The sequence below is a fragment of the Lactuca serriola genome, chromosome 2 (genome assembly GCF_051521515.1).
Source record: "Lactuca serriola cultivar US96UC23 chromosome 2, Lser_US96UC23_V15, whole genome shotgun sequence".
NCBI classification, from domain to species: domain Eukaryota; kingdom Viridiplantae; phylum Streptophyta; class Magnoliopsida; order Asterales; family Asteraceae; genus Lactuca; species Lactuca serriola.
In genome coordinates, this window is record NC_136409.1 from 172,508,868 (window position 1) to 172,515,885 (window position 7,018).

Here is a 7,018-nt window from a genome sequence, read left to right on the forward strand (position 1 = left end):
GTAATTCAATTTTAAAGCTCCATTAAATTATTTCCCGTTTAGTTTCCAACAAATCATCTAATTTTTAAAAAGTTAACTTAAAATTATATAAAATTATCCTAATCATTCCCATAATTTAATTGTCATAAATCTACCCTAATAAATAAGAATGATTTTGCCACATGTCATTCTCTCATTCAATTTGTCACATGTCATTTTGTCATAATTTAAAGATATATTTATTTTCCACTTGCATTTATTTCATTTTCCATTTCTAATATATTATTAATTAGTTTCCATAAATTAAACTTACCATAATGAAATTAATTTTAAATTTTAAATTTTAAATTTTAAATTTCAATTTCAATTTCAAATAAATTTACAGTTTAAACCTTTGTGTTTAACATTTTGTTATAATTAACTTGTTTAGTATACGGGTCTGATAACTAAACAATAATTTTTATTTATTTATTTTTTACATGTTTTTTTTCTCATAATTTTTATTTATTTCAAATTTCGAATTCAAATAAACTTCTCATTTAATCGTTTCTATTTAACATTTTGTTTTAATCAACCCGTATAATATACGGGTTTCACAACTAGTTAGTAATATACTTTGTCGTTTTATGAGACTTTCCTTACTAAAGGCCTTAAACATCATATCTACTCTTATTATCAATTTTGATGTGTAAATATGTGAAAAGAAAACCTAAATTATAAGAAAAGGGAGAATTTCATATATATCCTTTTTAAACATCAAAATATCATATATGCCATTCTTAAATATCAAAATACCATATATGCACTTTTTAAACATCAAAATATCAATGTTAATATCTAAAATATCCTCCACCTACAACATAATAATAATCAACAACAACAAAAACTAAACAATCAAAATATACATTCCATAGAAAGGGTTGAAGATGAATCTTTTTGCCTGTCAAGAGGCCGACATTCCAATAATTTAGAAGTTCACATTCCATTATCATAAACGTAAAGATAATATGGTTAAATTTCTTAATTATTATAATAATTCTAAGGTATAAAAATGATTATAAAATATTAAAAACAATATAAAAAAAGATTTGGTCAAATATGATATTTTGAAAGTTTATGAAGGATAAATATGATATTGAGAAATTAAATTGGGCAAATATGATATTTTGAAGTTTAAAAAGGGCATATATGAAATTCTCCCATAAGAAAATAACATGTGGCATACTAAAAAAAGAGGACAAATGTCAAAACCATTATTATTTATTAATGTAGATAATACATAACTATGTATGAAACTCATGAATTCATTTAAAAAATATATGAAACTCTAAATATTTTAAAAGTTTGAATTTATAAGAAAATTAGAAAAATATTGAATTATTAAAATTAAATTGTTTTTTCTCTTTTAAATTTAAACAAATAATTTAGATAAATAAACAAATAAACTAATGGTCTTTAATTTACAAAATTTGAAATTAAAAGGAAATTCAATTAATGAAATTGAAATGCATTTATTATTATATTTATTGCAATTAATACATTTAATTAAATATCATATGAAATTTAATAAAAATAAAATAACCATAAAATGTCATGTGGAAAAAATTTAATTGAAAATAACCACAAAATGACATGTGGCCAAATCAAGAAAAATATGACAAGTGCTAAAAAGATTTTCATTTATTAGAGTAGAAATTTTAGAAGATATATTTTATGCAAATTATTTTATTAATCATGATACCAATATAATTAAAAAAAAATAATAAAAGAATCATCTTGATCCTATTCATCTACAAATAAACTTAAAGGAGAAAGTATTAAAAATAACCATGCAACAGTCTTTAAGGATATATGACATTATTAGTAAACTAAATATTCGATGGTCTCGTATTATATAATATAGTAAATAACAACCCTTGTAGGAACAATACTTTGTTTTTATTGGCGGAACTTTTTTTAATTTTTTTTTCTGTGGATTTCTTTTAATTTCTTTTGTTTACTTTTCAATATTTACAACGTGTTCTACTATTGCCTGATTCACCGCCACTTTAACTAATGACAATCGAATTAGTGTGCGTATCCACACTTCACTCCTTGGTCACCGCCTCTTTATCCACCTTCGAGATAATACCGTCTCCATCGCTTCATTCCTTGGTCACCGAGATGCTCGGACTGATTTATCTACCTTTTGGCGCTTACCTCTCTTACAAATCCAAACCTCCTCACAGAAACCGTCGTTTTCCTCATCGACAAATATGTCCTTATTCTTGTTGCTCAGATTAGAGCTCGAATCGGGTAAACCACAAACGATTACAATATGTGCCCTTTCTCATGCTTTCCATAAATCTCCGACTGAGATTCCGATTACGGTTTGTGGACACACTCACTAGACGTGTATCTGGAACGACCCGATTATGCACAAACAAATATCAAACTTATCTACTTTTGATTGAAAGGCACATCTTCATCTCACACAGGGTAGCACTATTTTTTAGAGGTATAGGTTTTGATGATTTATCATTTTCCTCTCATCACCGTGTTACTTTTTCCGAATAGAAACCACGCTTCAATTCCTTTGGATTCCATTTACATCGATAACCTAATATTAGGTGATTATACTTTTTTTTTGCTTTTGACGGTTTTTCTTAATTTTGTTTTATATTTACCGAGGTCGATTTGTGCTTAAAAATATTTTTGAAATTGGTTGGTTGATGCGATAGCAGGTGGCTAAACTACAGAGGGTTTTTCTGATGTTGTTCATCCTATCTTACCCAAGTGAAAGAGTCGCTTCTTTACTTCATGTTTTTGCTCTTAGATTATGATTGTAGAAGATAAGTTAAAGTATTTTTGTTGATGTGCATTTAAAGTTTATAGATGGTGTTTCCGATGAGTTTTTTTGGGTGGGGGGGGGGGGGGGGGGGGGGGGGGTGGGAAATGAATTATATTTTTTTTTATCTATTCTTAAAGGCTAAAACTCATCTTCAAACAGAGATCCCAACAAAGTAAGGTATTGTCTCACATTCCTATATTACGTTTCATATGGTTGTTGCTTTCGTGTTCAATTTCTTACAGTTGTACATAATAATGCGGATTTATGAAGTTAACGAATCTTACTTTGAACGTGTTAGATCTAAAGTTGATTTCTAATTTCTGGGTTCAAATGAATGTGTTGCTTTCATTTGTCTAACAAGGATATAGTTTGATAAATATATTTATGCACACCATGTGTTTGATTATGTCAAATTAAAACAATTTGGATGAGCTTTTTTTAGGTTGCTATCAGGTAAATGAAGGGATTTATTTATAGATATTTCTTATAATGTTTATTCGAGTTTTGGTTCATCATGTGAGGTCAACGTATATGCTTTCATTAATATATTCTCATATCTTGAAAATGCTAACCGTTTATGTTGTATAGGTGTTAATTTACTTTATGTCCTCTTACACATTGATAAAGAGAAGAGAATAGAAGTACCGACGGTATCTTTACCAAATCGTAATGACATGGTATTCCTAATGGTACTCGCTCTGTTCTGCAAATTTTGATATCTTCATGCTTGCTGAATGTCATGGAAGACCCGCTTTTGTTGCCCTATCGATTCATGGTTTCTGATTTATCATTTACGAGAAGTGTTTTTCATCCTTCTTTTGATATGCCGAAAAAATTGGTAAGTAACATCCAATTTCTTTCATCGATTAATTGGAGTCTTGAGTGGCTTTTTTTTATTATTATGAACTCATAGATTTTATGTAACTAATGAAGATATTCGGTTAGATTTGTGTTTGATTTCCAGTTTTTTAGGAAAGTTTGGAAGCAATAAACTATTTTTGCAGGTGGACAGTCATACCACAACCCCCGAGAAGGATGTATAATGATGCAAAGAATCATGCGTCAACAACTCTTGAGAAAGGTCTTGATCAAGATTGAATCATCTGAAAATAAGTGGCCTTTCCGGAAGAATGTTGTTGGTTGTGCTACTATTTGTAGGAGTTGGAGAGATATCATGAAGGAGATCGTTAAGAGGCATGAGATTTTCAGGATATTGACTTTCCTGATTTTTGTCAAGCAAGTTTACCTCAATTCCTAAAACTATGATTGATTGTTTAGTTATTATTGTGTGTCCTCGATGATTATCAAATGTTTTAGGGTTGGGATTTTTTTTGTATGATTCACTATTTGGAGAGATTTTTGTTGTGTGGTAATTATCTATAAGTTTTATAAGGATTCTGTTGGGTGTAGACAAATGGATACACAAGGGATTGATTGTGTTAATCACATAAGGAAACAAATATCAAAATACATATATGGTACATGGGATGAGAAATTAAGAAATATTTATATTCATTGAACCTGTATGATCCACTATTAGTGTTGATTATGTGGTAGTTATTCAGTATTCATTGTGCATGTATGGCAACTGATAGCCCGACCGTTTGTTTCGTATTCTGATTTCTGAATGATGAGCTAAATGATAAATAACTACCATTTTAACCCTATGTATGAATAAGTATGAAATGAAAACATGGTTGTTTGATAAGTTTTCTTAACTAACAGAAAATTACAATCTAAATGAGAAAAGCAACGGGAAGATATAATCAACCAAGACTCGTGAAAATTTACTAAAATTATAAAGAAAACACCATAAAACAATAGAATCAACAAATGGAATACACGTTGCTCAAATAAATTTAGTAATTTGCATTCTTTGACAATAATATTGTCTTTCATTTTTCACATTTCATTTGTAATTTATTCTATTTTTATTTTTCTTAATGTTCAGGTTTTAAAAGCTCTCATAGGGAATAATGTTGAGATTGGTGCAAATTCATGCATTGATAGAGGCAGGTACGACGACCGTCATGTTTGCTCAAACGGACTCAATAAAAGTCAACCCAATCAACTTAACTCGTATTAGAATTTTAGGAGAAATAAGTCATTTCCTAATACAAAATACCTCTCTTATTGGTAATTATTGAATAAACCCTAAATTGGGTTAGTAAAACAAGAATTCGATGATTTAATCACATACTATTTGAGAATAAATAATATTCATAACTCAATATAGTGGAATGCATAAATCTTATACTACATGGCAAGGTCATAGCAAAGGATACAAACACAAATTTTTGGTGAATTCGTCAACAAATGCGACAAAGTCTATACCCGACTAAACACCAAATTTTTAATGAAACGAACTTAGAAATTCAACCTAACTTTCATGTAATCATGTAATGTATTATTATTTTGATAATAATGTTTGTTGTAATAAATTTGAATTTTTATAATTCAAATTAAATATTTATGCATCCTTTATACTATTTTTTTATAAAACCCCCATCATTTTAAGATGCAAAGTGTTATAAAAGTTTGACTTTTTTATTTTTTTTTTATAAAAATCACTTGTTACAAAGATGTACATCCGTCGTAAGTAAGCAACTACACTAACATTAGGATAGTACACAATTAGTCTAATCCTTGTCCTCCCATACCCCCTACCCACCCCCACCCCCTTCCCCCTCTCTCTTTTACTCTCGGCTGAAAGGCCCTTCATCATCATCATTTTCATCTTCTTCTTCAAGGAAAAACTCTCATCTTTCATAGCTAAATTCTTCCAAGTTGGTTGTTAAGTTTTTGGTAAGTATTTTCTTCATAATTTAGTGATTGTACACACTTATAAACTAGTTTCAATCCACTCACACACATTATCATGTGTTATTATCCATAAGATCTTTAATTCTTCAAGTGTTCTTCAATTGTTCTTAGTTTGAAAACCTCCATCTTCACCTCTTTATCCACTAAGAAATCCACTCAAGGTGATTTCATACACCCTTTATTTTGATTTTTCCAAGTTTTAGGGGGGGATACAAGTAAACTTGTATAAATATACAAGTTGTTATTACTTATATGTTGTGTAAAAGTGGTAAATATACAAAATAATGTTATTACCTAGCATTATGAACATTTAGATGTAAAAGTTTTTTTAAAATACAAAACTATGAAAAACAAGTATGAACATGCTATATGTTCTAAAGAAAAGTAATAAATACAAAACTATAAAAACTAGAGTTTTTATGAACATAATAGGACTTTTCTAGAAAAAATGGTTATAACAAAGTTATTACACCATTTTTGTAGGATATAAACCAAAATATGTTATTTGGAACATATGTCTTGAAACTAGTTAAAAATACCAAAGATTTAGTTAAAAAAAAACCCTTAAAAATCTATCATTTTATGTAAAAGTGGGTTTACTAACAAATATGGTCATAACTAGGTTATGGTACCATTTTCGTGGGTTTTGACCAAAAATATGTTGTTTTAAACATATAAAGTTAACTTGACTTAAATATCACAAAAATATAAAAATAAGTTTCACATAGTTTATATTCACTATTGGTAAGTTTTGTGACGTAAAATGTCAAAAATTAGAAAAATGGACATGTTCATACGAGGGAAATTTCCAGAAAAGTCATAAAATTTAACCCTAATTTACGAAAAAGTCCCAAACTATTTTTTTACGAAAAAGCATGAATTGCCGGTAAAAATGGCGATTTGACCATTTTTTCCCGGTTTACCGGTTTCATTACTTATCTATTTCATTAAAGTCCCATTATTTCACCATAATTTACGAATTAGTCCCAAACTAAAATTTAGTGACGATTTAGCCCTTTTTTCCATCAAGCATACATTTTATCGGTTTCATTGCTGATTTAGACACGTAGTCATTAAATTAGTTGATAAGATGAGTACGATGGGTTATATAATACTATATTTACTGTAAAATTTGATATCCATCTCATCGGCATATTTATCACCATGTATCTAGGTCAGCAATAAAACCAATAAAATGTGTGTTTCCAAGAAAAATGGCAGGAAATGAGCTGATGTTACATAAGATTAGATAGACAATTTGAAATTTCTTATAAACATAATAAATGACGTAGTTGTTGCTAGTTAATGTGATTATTACAGTATTCGTCGGATGCATTTTATATTCCAAAAAATATATAATATATCAAGATATCAAGTTTTATGGTA

The 7,018-nt window shown here is 28.6% G+C and overlaps 1 long non-coding RNA gene across 2 annotated transcripts; it reads left to right on the forward strand.

Annotated features, from left to right (window-relative positions):
- Nucleotides 1-1,937: 1,937 nt before the first annotated feature.
- On the forward strand, nucleotides 1,938-4,201 carry LOC145087419 (uncharacterized). 2 transcript variants are annotated; one of them, XR_013700804.1, is made up of 2 exons: nucleotides 1,938-2,476; nucleotides 3,398-4,201. It is a non-coding gene; the product is annotated as an uncharacterized LOC145087419 (long non-coding RNA). The 2 variants fall into 2 exon arrangements; XR_013700805.1 differs by lacking the exon at nucleotides 1,938-2,476 and adding an exon at nucleotides 2,916-2,986.
- The last annotated feature ends 2,817 nt before the right edge of the window (nucleotides 4,202-7,018 follow it).